Here is an 18,728-nt window from a genome sequence, read left to right as displayed (position 1 = left end):
AAAACATTCTCTGATGTAAGTTGTACCAGTGCTTTCTTAGGTCAGTCTCCCAAGGCAATAGAAATAAAAACAAAATAAACAAATGAGTCCTAATCAAACTTACAAGCTTTGCACAGCAAAGGAAACCATAAACAAAATGAAAAGATAGCCTACAGAATGGGAGAAAATATTTGCAAAAGATGTGACTGATAAGGGCTTAATTTCCAAAATATAGAAAGAGCTCATACAACTCAATGACAAAAAAGCAAACAACCCAATTGAAAAATGGGAAGAAGACCTAAATAGACAGTTCGCCAAAGATGACAGACAGATGGCCAAAAGGCACATGAAAAGATGCTCAACATTGCTAATTATTAGAGAAATGCAAATCAAAACTATAATGAGGTACCACCTCACACTGGTCAGAATGGCCATCATTAAGAAGTCTACAAATAACAAATGCTGGAGAGGGTGTGGAGAAAAGGGAACTCTCCTACACTGTTGGTGGGAATGTAAGTTGGTGTAGCCAGTATGGAAAACAGTGTGGAGGTTCCTCAAAAAAACTAAAAATAGAGTTATCATGTGATCCAGCATTCCCACTCCTGGGCATATATCCAGACAAAACTAATTCAAAAAGATACATGCACCCCTATATTCATAGCAGCACTATCCACAATAGCCAAGACATGGAAACAACCTAAATGTCCATCAACAGGTGAGTGGATAAAGAAGATGTGCTACATATATACAATGGGATACTACTCAGCCATAAAAACGAATGAAATAATGTAATTTGCAGCAACAGGGATGCAACTAGAGATTATCATACTAAGTGAAGTAAGAACAGAATGACAAATACCATATGATATCACTTATTTGTGGAATTTAAAATATGGCACAAATGAATTTATCTATGAAACAGACACACAGACATAGGGAACAGACTAGTGGTTGCCAAGTGGGAGGTGGGGGTGGGGGACTGGGGCGTGGGGGTTAGTAGGTGCAAACTATTACATACAGAATGGATAAACAATAAGGTCCTGCTGTATAGCACAGGGAAATATATTCAATATCCTGGGATAAACCATAGTGGAAAGGAATATAAAAAACAAGGTATATATGTGTATAACTGAGTCACTTTGTTGTAAAGCAGAAGTTAACACAACATCGTAAATCAACTATACTTCAATTAAAAATACTTAAAAAAATAAACAGTATATTTCCATGTAAAACATATACATATTTTTTCTGGGCTTCTCTGGTGGCGCAGTGGTTGAGAGTCCGCCTGCTGATGCAGGGGATACGGGTTCGTGCCCCGGTCTGGGAAGATCCCACATGCCGAGAAGCGGCTGGGCCCGTGAGCCATGGCCGCTGAGCCTGCGCGTCCGGAGCCTGCGCTCCGCAACGGGAGAGGCCGCAACAATGAGAGGCCGGCGTACCGGGGAAAAAAAAAAAAAAGACTCGTATTTCACAAGGTTCCAGTAGCTAAATATTTCTCTAAATTCTAAAACACTTTATGAACACTTCGCAAAACTGTATCAGCATGATTAATGAGATTTTTCTCGTGTTTTAGTTTGCTTTTTTTCCCTAAAAAAGGTACCATATAAATATTGTGAACCGAAGAAAGACAACCGGTATGTCTGCTTACCTTCCATATCTCTTAAGGTCCCGATGAAAGAGCAAAAAGAAAACATAAAGGGAAGCAGAAAAGCCATAACACAGTTGGAAAACATGAAATGGAAAAACTACAGTCCAAGATACTGAAAAACAGACTGACCGAAAAAATAAAAACAGTGGAAACACTCACCCAAGAGAGCAGCGTAAAGCCTGGTTCTTCCTGAAAGAGCTCGGAACAAACTGAAGCAGAGACGCCTCCAATATAAGGTGCAGGTGTGGATCTCGGGCACCACGGGCCAACCTTGATTCATGACAGCTGGCCACCTGGGTGCTGCCTCTCCGTATTCCTGGGTTTTGTAGAGTAAAGAAAAGCCTTAACTTTTTAAGTAAAACTTGAGAACTACTCTCAAAAGAAAGTGGTTTTTCTGTGTAGCAAACCAGTGGGGGTTGTCAAGCCCAAGATAAAAGAGCGAAGCTTAAGGGAACTCTGGACTTTTTATCAGATGCTGGAAAAAAAAAATACACATGTAACAAAAATGTCCAAGGCAGCTTTACCCAGGAATAAACGCAAGTGTTCTCCCTGGAGATTAGAAGAGCCTTTATTTTGGCAGCTGTGGGGATCCACAGCCTGGCTCCCTCTCTGTTCTACCCTCACCTAGGCCAACTTCCAAAAAACACCCTATTGGTCCTTCCATTAAAAGGAACGGACTGCTACGAAAACAGGTCTACAGCAGCAAAGGAAAACCACCCAAGACAGCTATATCCATCAACCTAATTCTTCATGGTAACAAGTTGTAAGGGGTGATCACCAAGTTTCTGAGGAAAATAAATAGGATGTGTTCAAAACAAGAAAACAGGCCCAAAATGGAGACACTTATGCTAAGCCACACTTAATTGTCCAAGACTTAAAACTTAATTACAGTTTCAGCTCTCCAGGAAATGGAATCTTAACTCATTCAATCAAAATCACCTGATCAGCCCTAATTAGGTAATCTGCCTGAGATACCCTTGCCATCCCCTAAAGGAAAGCAACTCTGTAATAACCAACCTACTTTTTTTGTATAGTATAACTTCCTAGTTCCCACTTCCCTCTGCCTGTAGAAACTCTCATTTTGTTCAGCTCTTCAGAGCTCCTTTCTATCTGGTAGATTGGCTGCTGCCTGACTCAAGTGGATTTTTGCTCAAATAAATTGTTTAAAATAAAATAAAATAGGAAAAAAATGCCAGACTATTCTGATATGAAATGCTCTGAGGAGAGTAGCAATAGTTACTCACCATGTTACTAGTGATGTAGTATGTGGCTTTTTTCACATGGATAATGATTTATAATAATCTTATATAATTAACTGACAGCAAATAGAGAGTGGAAAATTCTACCCTCTTCATCAAGAGCAAAGCCTTGATAGAATTCTATTGCCAGAATAAATGAATATTTCAGAATCAAGATCATGTACTACAAGTTTCATTTGTAAGAAACATAGCTATAATATGCATTCCGACGTGTCATGGAATTTTGCTAAATTCTCCAAGTCCATTAACTGTATAGATTATTGTGTTATAACATATGATCCCATATTTGCTGGTATGTGCTATAAAGGCTTTTATATTAAGCGGTCCCATTGATTATTAACATGGACAGGGAGAGAAGAAGGTATTCTGACTGGACAGATTCCATCTTTTGAAGCCTTGAGTACTTGGCCCAAATTTCAGTGTCAAATGTAGACTATAATTTATTTAGACTTGGCTTTTGTTCTTTCCCACCCCCAACCTTAAAAACTACAGGGTAATATTAGGCATTTGAATTTATTAGCATTCATCAAACAGTATTTTTGGCAGCATTGTATCACAAAGGCTGACATTGGCATATATAAAACAATACATGTGCAAGCCTGCAAAGAAAGGACATTTGAAGGGAATGTCCGTTATATAACTTAAGCTGTTTTGGCTGGATCAAATAAAATTATAGAGGCACCACGCATAGTCCTGTTGCTGAAGGCCATCATAAACCCTCGTTTTCATGGGGTTACATGGTCTTTTTGCCATGAAAAAATATTTTTTTGTATTTAAGCTGTCAAAGTACTGAAGAAACCTGGGAAAAGGGAGACTTTAATATTTTTTTTCCAATTAAAAAAAAAAGAGTATCTACAAAATAAGTCCTTTAAAGGCAGATGAAACCAAAATTTAAATGCCTTGATGACTATTATGAAACTGTGTGAATTTTCTTCCTGTAGTAAATGTGTATTATGTGATTATAGTTGTCTCTAGTCAATGTGTTTTAAAAGCAAAGAGACATATCTGCTTATTACACCAATTTATTTTTCAAGTATCTTTTAAAAAGTTAATATGCAAATAGCCGGGTATGATAAAACAAACTGGTAAGCATCCTGTCACTCATCCATTGCTTAGGATTCAAAATCATAAGTTTCTATACTTCTATGTGAGAAGGTAAACTGATTTCAAAAATCACATAACTTGCTAACTTTATGTATTTGAAGCTTTAAAAAAATAACAATCCAGGGAAATTGAAAATTTGAGTCATACCTGGATTGCTTTCCCATAGGGAACATCTGCATACTCAGAAATATCTAAATATTTTGCTAAACCTTTCAGTCAGAGAGTCAGATATTCAACTAGAGAGAGGTTTTATTTCTCTTCAATTATGAATCAAGACAAGATATACATGCCATGTAAACAAAATGATCATAATAAGTTAAATCAGCAGGTTATACCATCTCTGATAAACTTCTTGGACTCTGTTATGCTAGTGTAAATTGCAAAATAGATTGTAGTTCTTTCATGAATCTCCTATAAAATTGTTATGTCCTTGCACATCGGGGCATATTATGTCAGTTTGATTTAACTTATTGTTGATGTAAGTTAAATCATTTGGCTCAGGTAATCCACAAAATTTCTCCATTCACTAATTCTTTTCTCTTTTTGTGCTAATACATAATCTGTGGGGTGATACACTGAGACTGTCTGAATATTCTGCTCTCTAACAGTCTTTCACCAACAATTTTAGCATCCATTGGCAATTTTCATTTACAGTAAAAATTTCTATATGTGTGGTAAGGTGATCATTTTCAATCTTTATTATTTCTTCTGCATATATTAGTAGACAGTATTCTGTTAGGTAAAGCCCTGCATATCAAGTCACCCATTTTAATGATTTGATTTTAGTATCAGTAAGGACTCATGGACCATTTGCTTAACCAACATTTTATAATCCATTTCTGTCAATATTTATTTTATGACAAGTTGTCTTAATTTGGCCAATGAAAAAAAGTCCTTTCTGGACGGCTTCTATGTTTTTTAGCATGATTAATTGGTTTTTGAGCACTTCTTTAGCTTCTAACATAAAAGAAATGATAGCTAATTTTTTAAAAAATGACATACTTTTGGATCCTTGACTGAAGAAGAAGAAGGAGGAGAAAAACAAAAAGGAAAAAAAGAACAGTTGAAAAAGGCATTATTGGACAATTAGGAAATTTTAAATGTTGACTATACATTAGAAACTAGTATGTATTAATGTTAACTTTCCTTAGTGTGAAAATTTCACTCTGTTCATATAGGATAATACTATTATTCTTAGGAGATATATGGTTAAATATTAAGGGGTAAAATTACACCATGTCTTTAACTCTCAAATGTTTCAACAAATGTTATAAAAGGTTAACAGTTGGTGAACCTAAGAAAAGAGTACTTTTGTGGAGTTGGAAATATTTCTAAATTAAAGTTGGGGTAAAAAAAATAAAAATTATATTTGGATAATCCCCAGTGGGGATAAAAGCATAAATTTACCAAGCAAATGTAAAACAGTGGGTGTTTTTAACATTTTTTCACTAATGAGGACAAATAAGGACTTCAAGTTCTAGGAAATCCAGCTGCTTACATTAGTTGATAAAGATTCAATTCTAACACAGCTAAAAGCACATGCCTAGCACCAAAAAATAAGCTACTAACCAGATGGAAGGAGAAAAGGTGTGGCTAATTGAATTTTTAGGTAGAAAATCTGTTTATTTAAAAATCTTCTTATTATATTTATCAAAAATGTTAACAACAATCTCTGCCATTGTATTATATGTATATTTTCCTAACGTATGAACTATGTAAGCTAAATGTAATTGAACTTTTCTAATATTCACCATAAAGTATGAAGAAGATATAGATCAGGGGTCCCCAACCCCTGGGACTCTGGACCCCCTGTTAGGAACTGGGCCACAACAGCAGGAGGTGAGTGGCAGGTGAGTGAGCGAAGCTTCATCTGCTGCTCCCCCTCGCTCCCCATCACTCGCATTACTGCCTGAACCATCTCCCCACACCCCAGTCTGTGGAAAAATTGTCTTCCATGAAACCGGTCCCTGGTGCCAAAAAGGTTGGAGACCGCTGGTATAGATGACTGAGCTGAATATATACATTATGAAAGAGCCTAGAATATTTTGTATATTATGACAAGTCTTATTCATAGCAACATTAGAAATAAAGGGCATGAAAGTTCAGTTGATGTAAACAGATTTTGGTTAACTGGGTTCCAGTCAACTAAGTTCTCACTCAGTAATTTCACCCATATTCTCAAAGGTTCCTACGAGAGAAAAAAAATTTATGATAGCTTGGTAAAATATTAATGTTTTACCCTTTGGGAAGAGGAGAATAATATATATGTATGTATTCTTATATAATCCTCACATTAACTGATAATCCCTGATAATATGGTAATGCATGGATTATTCTCACTATTTAACAAATTAAGAAACTTGACCATAGGAAGTTTAATCCAAATACGCTGTTTTAAAAGATAAATTCATGCAATTTTCAAGTCATCTATGGTGTTCCTCTGGAAGGAAAGACTTAATTTCTTTATAACATACAGGAGATACTGTTTATCTAAATGACTAAACTATTGAACCTTCCATGTGGTCAAAGGCAAGTAACATAGCATAGCATACTCATTTAACAGGAAGAACAAATGCTACAACATACATTAAATTTTTGGAAATATGTGAGGTGGGAAAAGGAATCTTTAAGCATTCATTATTATAATACTCATCACTATCAAAAGTAGTCTGAAAAATTGTTTTTGGAATTCTAAGCCTTCCAGTTCAGGAGCATTGGTTAGTTAAATTTATTTAAATTAATGATTGTAAAGGTTGGCTTTTTAATTGCAAAGATTTATAATTAAGGAGGTAAAGACAACAGGTTAGCAGTGAATATTGGATGTGCTGGAAATCAGAATGCATATGAAAATGAAAAAATCTGACTAAACTGTGCATGTCAATAAGTGGCATATTATTAGCACTTTTAAAGCTCTCCTTTTGTAAATCCAACTAAACTATATTTAGACTTCTAAACAAGGAAATCTCCTCCTAAGGCACTGCTGGTTTGATGTTTAGTTTTACTTTTTATTTCTCTTTTTTTATTGGATGATAGTTCTTTAAAAAGCAAAATCATGTTGTTAACCAATTATTAATTTGTGTGTATTTAATATTTCACAAACTACTTAAATCTTTTATCTATGAATGTTTTTACATGATAGTTGGACATCAGTTCTTAAACATATACTATAGTAAATAATGAGTGACAGGAAAGAGTATGTTCAAAGGGGTATATAACATTTTGATTCCTAGTGCAAAACAGTTTGCTAACTGGAATATAAAAGGCATGTAAGCATTTGATTTTTAGATTTTCCCATTACACGGGAGTGCCCATATGGCCTGGATTCCATAGAGGTGTGAGTTATCCAAAATGTGTGAACTCTCACTGTTGAATATCACATGTAAATATTACATACATACACACACACACAAAGATATATACACGTATATTTTTTGGATTGATACAGTGTTTGCAAAACTTTGCCTGTTATTAGTCAATTATATTTTTCCTAAAATATAGAAAAACATAATCCAAGAAAAGTCATAATAAATGTAAATCATCTATACTCCAATAAAAATTAATTTAAAAAAAGTTTTAAAATTTAAGGAAAGGAGAATGAATCCTGACACAACCAAATGCTGCAGGTGGAGCTATAAGTAATTTTAAAAACTTGTTTATATCTGCCTATCACTGAAAATGACAATTATGGAAAAAAAAAAAGAAAGAAAAGTGATAATATTATAATACTGTACTTTGTAAATACAGTGAAAACTGTAACAATTTATTATTTTTCAAATAAATTATGAAAAATAAAAGAACCAAAATATTTATGTAAATTAAGTCAGAAATTTTATCCTTTCAAAATGAGCTCAATGAAATTAAGTGGTGATTTAAATAATTACTCAATTATCCCCTCCCCCTCCTTTATGGTATTATGCTAGTGATATAGGTGTATTTTTAATATAATAATAATGTAATTACACTATTACATCCTATTTAATAGTTACATATTTTATCACAATTTAATAGCTAATATGATAATATCCTGGGCTAACATTATCACAAATACAGTTGACCCTTGAACAACATCGGTTCGAACCGCTTGAGTCCAGTTATATACATGGATATCTTCAATAAATACTTACTAATGTACTACTCAATAAATAACATTCAATAAATTAGTAAGTATTCAATAAAGACTAATGTACTACAAAACCCCTAGTTCGATGAACACTCAGATGCTGAACTGCAGGTACGGAGGGCCAACTATAAAGTTATACGTGGATTTTTGGACTTCCCTGGTGATCCAGTGGTTAAGATTCCATGCTTCCATTGGTTGGGGAACTAAGATCCCGCATGCTGCGCTGCCCAGCCAAAAAAATAAAATAAAATGAAGTTATACATGGATTTTTGACTGCACAGAGAGTTGGGGTCCCTAACCCCCTGCATTGTTCAACCGTATACTAAAAGAAATATAAACACAGCTTAGATGACTTAATCTACAACCCAAACCAAAGTCAAAGTCATAACTAAGCAGAACCTTAAAGTTTTTATAGAAGGCCATGCTGTTAGAGGTGAGAAGCGCATGGTGCATTCTCTTGTGCTGTTTGACATTACAAAAGACTTGACCTTGTGAAATACTACCAAGTATTATTTGGTAAATATTTTCCAAATTTTCTCTTTCTCTTTCCACTGTGTCCTCAGTTTCCTGATTTCTAATTACCAAAAAGTTGGTAGGAAATAAAACATTGCTTTCTTTACCATCATACTAATTGTCCAGTTCTTACTAATCTGCAGAAGATGTCATGGTAATGAATCAGAATATATATGTTTTGCGGAAACGACTAAGAGATCAGAACCATGTTCAGTAATAGATGTATACTCCTCAGTGTAAGGAGCTGAAAGTTGGAATTGTGGCTTTTGGTGTTGGGACCTATGTCTTTCAATGTATTTGCTAATGATGAAGAAGACAACATAAACAGAGAGATGGTGAAATATTCTGACAACACAAAACTATTTGGGTTAGTTAAAAACTAATGACTTTTGGGAGATATTCCAGATGGCTCTAATCATACTGGAGAATTGGGCAGCCCAGTGGCAGATGAAATTCATTTTTGATAAATGTACAGTAAGGAATATTGAAAAATTATAATCTAAACTCTCCATGTATACTATGAGGTTTTGAACTTGCAAATTCTCTGAAGAAAAAGACGTTTACTGCTACTACTGCTGGTTCAATGAAGGTGTCCCCCAATGCACACTTTTTTGAAAACAGCTAAGTAATTGCATGGAAGTGTTTAGAAAAAGGTTTGAAAATGCAAATAATAGGGAAAGCTGTTTTGAGACAGATAAAGAATGTTTTACCCATGACAGCAGGATGGATTTCTTCTGGTTAACAAGTGAGAAGTGACAGAAACAGGAAAGTCACAGAAGCTTGTGGAAAGAGTGACTTATTCCTAAAGTAAGATTGAAAGACAGGCTGACAACTGGAGAACACATTTACATATGCCCAAACCTGTTAGTACTATAAAGCTTTTCCATTTTGAGCAAGACTTGAACCATGGAGAATTTGATCTCATTAACGGGGCAGCAACTGTTGGGGCCCTGACAATTAATACATGAGTTTGAAGATTTGGCACTTGAAAGTTAAAAATTCAAGGCTTAGCTCTATTTGGTACTTGGTTGTAGGTGATAAATCCTGACAGTGTATATTCATAGCCTCTTTGTAAAGTTTATACTCTAAGAAAAAGAGTGATTATATTTACATATCAAAAGACCATGCTTCCAATTCACCACTGCTTGAGCAAATAACAGGCAAAGATGGCCAGGAAAGTACTGGATGCATACTCAGAGATTGCCTTAAACTAAAGAAATTCAATAATAAGTTGCTCACACTGTATTTTTTGTTTGTTCTAAATGAGTAATTGGAGAAGTGTCTCAAATGGTTTGTTTTTGACTCACACCCAACAAAAATAGGGAAAAACATCTTATAAATTTAAGGTTCATTGATAAAGTTGACAGCTTTTTTTTTTTTTTTTTAGCAGAATGAATCCATTTACTATGCTTAGTGAAGGAAACATGAAAATTTTCTCAAGGGATTGCAATAGAGGCTTCTGATCTGTTGAAGATAAGTGAAAAGTATCAGGATAAATATTCTGTAAATACAGCTTAAGAATTCATGAGGACTTTCCTGAAGGTGCAGTGGTTAATAATCTGCTTGCCAATGCAGGGGACATGGGTTCGATCCCTGGTCCGGGAAGATCCCACATGCCGCAGAGAAACTAAGCCCGTGTGCCGCAACTACTGAGCCTGCGCTCTAGAGCCCGCGAGCCACAACTACTGAAGCCCACGAGCCTAGAGCCTGTGCTCCACAACAGGAGAAGCCACCACAGTAAGAAGCCTATGCACCACAATGAAGAGTAGCCCCCACTCACTGCAACTAGGGAAAGCCCGCGTACAGGAACGAAGACCCAACGCAGCCAAAAACTAACTAACTAAATAAATAAATAAATATTAAAAAAAAAAAAGCAGGTGCTTTGGAAAGGAGCCGTATATTAAAAAAAAAAAAAATTCATGAGAAACCAGACAAAAAGCCATGCTTTGCATGAGATAGTAATAAAGTTTGTCCTAAGAAATACAAATCAGCAGGTATTTAAAATTATACTACACATTTCATGACCACTGAATATGATTAAATAAGCTGAACTTTAATATGACAAGTAGACCTAATAGCAATTATACACTATATATTTACATTACATATGCTTACATATAATATGTATTAGCATGCACATTTATTTATTGTAATTGTAGAACTATAATCATATAACTATACTACATTATGTGTATTATATCTTTATATGTGTGTTTCTAGTTTTTATTCATAGTTAGAAATTGCTCTAAGTTTTTTATTCTTTTGATTCATGATTCCTAAATGAAGAAGCTGATGAAGTTTATATTTCGCTTTCCACTAGAGCAACGTTAGGAATATAATACCTTGGGAAGCAGAACTCAAGAAGCATGCTTCCTAACATCTTTTGGTAACAGATATGCATGATGAGCTTTATGTTGGTCCATGTAAGGTTTTCTGTATTTTTAAATACTTATTTTCAATGAAACACAACCTGAACATTAAAGACATGCCAAACAACTCGTTGGATTCTGTTAATTATTTTTTAAAATTTTTAATTGGAGTATAGTTGATTTACAATGTTGTATTAGTTTCTGCTGTACAGCAAAGTGAATCAGTTATACATATACATATATCCACTCGTTTTTAGATTCTTTTTCCATATAGGTCATTACAGAGTATCGAGTAGAGCTCCCTGTGCTATACAGTAGGTCCTTGTTAGTTATCCCTTTCATATATAGTAGTGTGTAATTATTTGCATGAGACTTTAGGAACACTGCTTAAGAGTTTTTTTGGATCTACATTAGAGCAAAACTACCTATAGGTGGGTTTAGAGATCTATGAATGTTTCCAAAATGCTGGCATGTTGAAAATTGGCTGGGGAGGCCAAGTGAACCTGCAGTTTTTGAAACAGTAGCGATGAGAAATGGATGAAATAGTAAGGAGGAAAGGGGCTGCTCAACAACACTTCCTATCTTAAGCATGTCCCTCTGAATGCCACATGTTCTCTCAAGATGTTGAACAGACGGCTTCTATGGGGATGCCCAGTCATCAACAGCTTTGTGAAGGAAGGCACCTGAAACTGTGATTGAATCCTTCTGCCTGCATCTGCATTGCCCTGTGGCTCTCAGCATTCCTAGAACTCAACTCTTCCTAGCAATAAATCTCTTCCAGCACACTACGTTGAAAGTTCACTATTCATATATGCTGTCTCCCTTTTACTGAATAATTTGTATAAGTGAAAATGAATAATAGTGGTCACAGGAGTTACAAACAAAAGTGGTTCCACGTATCCTTAGAGAGGCAATTCACTTTGGAAAAGGGGCAGCCCCATCCTTTAATTCCACTGGCGTGCTAAGAAACCCAGCTGATCTGATTTCTCCAGATGAAGAAACTGATTACTGTGATGATGTTTGAAGTTGCAATTTGTTGATAAAACCTCTTCCAAAGTAATTGTTTCTAAGGCAGACTACAAAAACCAGTGAGTATAATAACCAAAATAGTATCAGTTTGGAAATTTTTACTCATATCTCTTCTATTACATTATCTAGAGATTCATGAGGTATGCTTTCAGGATAAAGCCAAGTGTTTTACTCTTTCTCCTTGAAAAAAAACAACTTTTAATTCTTCCAGAAGCCCTGAGTTCAGGGAAATGAATAAGTAAATGGCTGCTTAATCTGTTCAATAAATCCTATTACTAGAGGAATGAATAATCTCACTCTTTTATCTTGCCTTCCATAAAACTGAGCAGACTCTTAGATGGAGGGCACAGAGTTTAAGGACAAATTGTAGCATATTACATGTGAATGACTGAATGAATAAAATCTCCATTGTCCCCAAACAGCGAAACCACAGCTAAAGAAATAGTCTTGGCAGAATCAGAGGAAAAATAAGACCCTACTGAGCTTGACTGCAGTCTCACAGTAAAAAGAAATGAGAATATAGCAACATCTTCAAAATCACTGCTTCTTTGCTTTGGGTTTCCCACAGCAGTTTTATGTCATTAGATTATAAAGTACCATGGATCTGCCATCCTGTTCTTCCACGGCACACATTTATGAGAAAGAGTTATTTTTTATTTTTTTGCGGTACGCGGGACTCTCACTGCCGCGGCCCCTCCCGCCGCGGAGCACAGGCTCTGGACGCGCAGGCTCAGCGGCCATGACTCACGGGCCCAGCCGCGCTCTGCGGCATGCGGGATCTTCCCGGACCGGGGCACGAACCTGCATACCCTGCATCGGCAGGCGGACTCCCAACCACTGCGCCACCAGGGAAGCCCCCAAGAGAAAGAGTTATTTTAATCCTCTCTGAGGCCAAGCGTTTTCTCTCTATTTTTTTTATGATTCTACACAGTATCTAGTATGTACTTTACCAGAAAGTATATGCTTAATTAACAAATGTATAAGCAAATGAATGAACGGACGAATGATTTTAATGAAGGAGATGTAGAAAGAGCATTTGATATCTGTGATACCAGGGGAAACTATCATGTTGGAAGTCTGAGGGCATGAAAGAGGAGGCACTTCCAGTTTCTCCCTTCAAAACTGCAACATTTCAAAAAGTCTATGTTACAATATCCCATCAATCTATGTGTTTTTTCACTGCCATCAAACTATATTTTTTTGTGGAAGAAAATATAGAAGCTCCCTTGTAATTCCTGGTTCCTTGAGATAAGACTATAGCCTGGCATAAATTGAGTGCTCTACCATTGCTTGTTTGAAATGAAACTTTCTCATCTCTTGATATTCTTAATGTTGCCTTTCTTGATTCTCCACCAAGATTATGAACACTCATGGAACTGTTCTTCCTTCCAATAAAAAGAGATCTTCCCCAAAGCTAAGTCCACATCTATCTTTCCCATTTCTTGTCAAACAACAGGTTGGGCCCTCAGATTCATACAAATTGATTCATACTTATTGATCATTATATCTTGCTCTGGCCTTTCATTAACGAAATCCTATATTCCCACACAAGATAAGGACTCAAATTCATTATGCTCAAAATTGATGTTTTATTTTATTTTCCCATTCCTGCTTTTCCTTCTTGGTGCCATATTTTTGCCTCGGTGTCTTTTCAACGAGGTTTGAAATATTGCTCAGCCATTAAATGGGTCAGAATGATCCAATCAGTTCTACCTCCTCAACAATCACCCCCACCCCAGCTTTCACTTCTCCACTGCACAATTTCTCGGGCCATCAGAAGTTTTTACTTCATTACCCCATGCCAATTCTCTCCCTTTTTAAATCAAGTTTTATGTTGCTGCCAGATATATGCCTATAATTACCTTGATTCTTTACAGTGAGATATCAGTGAATATTATTCTCCAACCTAAGAACCTTCAATTAGTTGTCCACGTCTAGATAATTCAACCTAAACTTTAATTCCCAAAATCAGAATGGTAGGATGCTCATACTTATCTCCCACTTAAGCCATTTCTATATATTAATTCCAGAAAAAAACAGGACTTTGAAAACTGGGGAGACTGAGTTTGAAATGAAAACTGGGGAGACCTGAATTTGAAATAAGCCTCCCATATTAGTAGTTCTGGATGACAAGATAATCTCTTTCAGTCCATTTCCTTATTTGAAGATGAAGATTGCACTGTTAACTCTAAAACCTTAAGATAATAAAATAAGGTGAAGTATGCAAACACATGGAGAATATTAGGGTCACATAAGTTAGTGGGCCTTCTTAAAGGCCCACTAAAGCTTTAAGAAGGGCCCAGGGCCTTCTTAAAGCTGTCTTAAAGACAGCTCCCCTTTTTTAACTGTTAATTTACTTGAGTGTAGGAACACCAATTAATCACAATGGTGAGGAAGAAACCAGATTTTGTTTTGAGAGGATAAGAAGTTTGAATCTGTCACTCACCAGGTGTGGTAAAAAATTCAGTTCATCTATTATAGTGGCAGTTATCTCATCAGTAAAACAATTCCTACTTCTCAAAAGTGTCCTTAGGATTAACTGAGATACCATCTGTGGAAACTCCTAATGTGAAGTCTCTCCTCTAAAGAACTAAATAAAGTGTTTTCTGCTTTTTCCCACTGTTCAGTGTAACACATGGATAGTGGATTCTCATAATTATAAATTAGTGATTACTGGCCTAATTAATTGTGTTACTCCATTATTAAAAATGCAACTGTTAGAGTTGATTTTAAAATGAAAAGAACTAGGCTTCCCTGGTGGCGCAGTGGTTGAGAGTCCGCCTGCCAATGCAGGAGATACGAGTTCATGCCCCAGTCCGGGAAGATCCCACATGCCGCGGAGCGGCTAGGCCCGTGAGCCATGGCCGCTGAGCCTGCGCGTCCGGAGCCTGTGCTCCGCAACGGGAGAGGCCACAACACTGAAAGGCACGCGTACCACAAAAAGAAAAAGAAAAAAGAAAAGAACTATCAAACTGGCACGATTTTTTATTTTAGGGTTTTCTTTACTGGGTTATGATTTCAGAGATTTCTAAAGCATCTTACCCTTTGTGACTATTTCAAAACTGTTCGATGAAGGCTAGTACGTCAAACATTAGTCTCTGATTTCCATTTCTTCAGCTTGATTGTGTTATGTTTTTATGGGTAAAATTACTAAAAAAAAAAAAAAGAAAAAATCAGTTAACATAAAAAGAATATTTTAGGTCCAGTTTCCAAACACAGGGTACCAAGCATCTATCACTATTTGAAATATGCAAATGTTGCATTTAGTTTCAGCCACTGACATTACAGATAGTCAGAGTCGATAGTTTTAGTGAATTCTGACATTCTATACTAGGGGGGAATAAAAGGAAAGTTACTCATTATTCAGCATTCATTTCTATACATATTTAATTTACCATAGATTAGCAAAATGGCTTCATTACAGGTATTTAGACTAGATTAGTAAATTCACTGATGCTGAGTCCACAAAGATTTGTGATATTTGGCACCCAGCATCTACATCTGCTTTGAGATTGAGGTGTGAGAGGCTCACTGTGCCTGAGCTGTCTTGCTGTTATAATTACATGGGCTTACTCCACTGGGTTATATGTACATTACTGCAATTGAACTAAAATGGGTCTGTTTTTCACAGTTTAGTCATGCATCAATACATTTTTAATTAAAAGTGTGTGACAGGTACAATAGTGAAACACACCATATAATTTTCTCAAATATTCCATTTTCTCAAGGATAGGTAATAAGAATCTTGTCTTTGGTAGTCAGTGAGAATATATTTTTTTAATCTAGATGTTTGATTAAATATCTGAAAACTTTATGTTAAGCCACTGCATTTTGGTTTTAAGTATTCTACCACGGATACTTTATGCTGTTCCATGAAAATAAAGCATTTGTTCTTGGCAGAACTAAAATAGATGACAAGTAATTTGATGTGCTTTTTTATTTTTATTTTTCATGTTTGTAATGAAGAGATAAGAAGTCAGCAGTGATATGAATACTGGAATCAATTAGAACATTGTTGTTTCAGGAGAGAAATCAGTGGAAAGCTTAGACACAAAGACACCAAGGGAACAACTTCAGGATGCCTGTACTAAGGTGCATGAATACCATGACAATATTGCTATGTTTACACAGAGAAAGACTAACCTCTCTAAATGAATTCTAAACATGAAAGTTGGGTGACCAGCAGAGACTGCAACTTATTGAATTCTTTGCATATATCACAATGCAAATTCCTGAAAACCAATAACCTAGATATAAGGTGGAAAATCCAGTTTTGCTGAAAACACTATATCTAGTGGTTCAATTACTGATGTAACAAGTTTAGGGCCTTCATGAAAAGGGACTCAGTTTTCTTTAATGGTCATGTATTTTCAGAATTTCAATGTTTTACATTAGTATTTTATATATAAATAATCCATTAACCACTACTAACAAACACAAAGTACACTCTTAAAAATTGGTGGAATTACACTTTGGTGTTAATTTCATGTGAATTGAGTTCATATACAAGAAATTAGCTGGTGTTCTCAATAATGTTCCATGATCCCATCAGAAGACAACTCATACAACATATGATGTGAACAAAAAGCTTCGGCTGTGTCATTAAAACTTGATTAACTTATTTGCATTGGTTATGTGTTTAAAACTTGCCTGACTACTAAAACTATGTAGTACATTTCTATAGTGTTTTCAAGAAATTATTTTTTGTGTATCCTATATTACTTTATTATCCTATATTACTTTATCATTACTTTATATTACTTCATCACATTAGATTGACTACTGTGGTCAATGTTTTTAAATGAAACCATCAAAAATATTGATAGAAGAGATTTCTTGTTTTGAATTGTTTTCTAAGTTATTACATAATGGTATTACTAATGTTAAAACATTAACTATAATTACTATCACTAAATTAAAAGATGGCACGATGCACATTCTCAAGAAACATATAATTCTTTTGGGGAAACAATAATCTTACAAAGAATGCTACTGTGGAATAATATTACATATAAGCAAGCAAAAATCATCTTGGTTTGGTGGGAAAAAACTAACCATTTAGAATTGGAACACTTAATGATTATGTGTTCTGTACCTTCACCTACTGTCAGTGATGTGGGATACCACAAACTTACTGAACTTCAATTTCTCATTTATAGATAAGGATAAAATTAAAATCATAAATAATCACATAAACTTGTTGAGAAGAGCTAACTAAATTGTGTCTATGACAAGAGTTTTATTAACTGGAAAACTCTCTATATATGATTGTTGGTTCATTTATTCAAAAGAATCTTATTAAGCACCCGATTGAGTCACACTTAAGCTGAGAATTGAAGAATAAGTGCAGACACTTAAATAAAGGGAGAAGGGTCCATGGAAATATCATATAGAGAATATAACATATGGTAGGTCATCATCTCCACACACACAACTCTAAGGCAAGGATGCAAGTAGGTATTGGCTGAGGAAGTTCTATTTACCTGGTACTCTTCCCAGAATTATGCAGTACACTAACTTGCATGGCTATATATACTGTAGTGTGGTTCTGGTGAAACCAGAAAAATCTTGGCAATTTCCAGAAGTGAATGAAGCCCAGTGTATCTTGGCTTTTGTGAGTTATTTTGGCAAAAACCTGGAAATAAAGAGGAAGGTTAGGTGAGATAATTCAGGTGTCTTGTAAGATCATTTTGAGAATGTTGAGAGTGTTGTACTTTATACTAGGAGATAGGGAAACATACTCAGTTGTTTGAAAAAAGGTCAGAGCTGTGTTATAAAAAAGAATCATTTTAATAGTTGTGTGGTGAATGGATCTAGTGGGTCAAGTTTCCAGTTATAAAAAAAAAATTGTAGTAGTTTAAGCTCAAAATAACAGTGCCTTTGGTTAGGGATGTAGAGGTAAGGTGAAGTACAGGTTGTCAAGAAAAATTGGGGGTGTTATAAACAGGATTTGATAGAATGATAGCAGTGATACATTAAGCTAATTCAATAAAAATGTTTATCTATTACCTATCATATGTCAGGTGTTATGCAACATTAATTTAAGGAAGGCCCACTTAGACTAAGGTGCCCTTGCCCCTGGTTCCAAAGGGAGCAGAACAGGCCTTATTTGGACATTATTGTATAGATTGGTTCTAACTTGTTTGGGGGCTACCTGAAGGATTAATGCAAAGCACTTGTCTCTCTTTTGCCTAACTCAGAACTCATTCAGCCTACAGAATGGGAGAAAATATTTGCAAATTATATATCTGATAATAGTTTATAATCTAGAATATAAAAAGAACTCCTCCAACTTAACAACAAAAAAGACATATCAATTAAAAAACAGGCAACAGATTGAATAGACATTTCCCCAAAGAACATATACAAATCTCTAAAAAACACATGAAAAGATGCTCAGCTGATTAAGCATTAGTAAAATGCAAATCAAAATACAATTAGATACCACTTCACACATACAAGGGTAGCTATGTTAAAAATATAAAATGAGCAATGGAACTCTCACACATTGCTAGTGGAAATGCCAAATGGTCCAGCTACTGTGGAAAACAGTTTGGCAGATCCTCAAAAAATTAAACATAGAATCACCATATGACCCCACAATTCCACTTCAATTTCACTCCTGAGTGTTTACACAAAAGAATTAAAAACAGGTACTCAAACGTGTACATGCATGTTCAGAGTGGCACTATTTACAATAGTCCAAA

The 18,728-nt window shown here is 35.4% G+C and overlaps 1 long non-coding RNA gene across 1 annotated transcript; it reads right to left on the bottom strand.

The window, feature by feature from the left end:
* Window positions 1-1,305: 1,305 nt before the first annotated feature.
* On the bottom strand, window positions 1,306-17,936 carry LOC307187499. Its single transcript, XR_013828625.1, has 3 exons — window positions 17,505-17,936; window positions 15,064-15,171; window positions 1,306-1,943 (listed from the first exon to the last, which is right to left on the bottom strand). It is a non-coding gene; the product is annotated as an uncharacterized lncRNA (long non-coding RNA).
* Window positions 17,937-18,728: the final 792 nt, after the last annotated feature.

Source organism: Stenella coeruleoalba (assembly GCF_951394435.1).
Source record: "Stenella coeruleoalba genome assembly, chromosome: 6".
NCBI lineage: Eukaryota > Metazoa > Chordata > Mammalia > Artiodactyla > Delphinidae > Stenella > Stenella coeruleoalba.
Note: the sequence above shows the minus strand (reverse complement) of the source record. Positions and strands in the feature narration are given on the sequence as shown.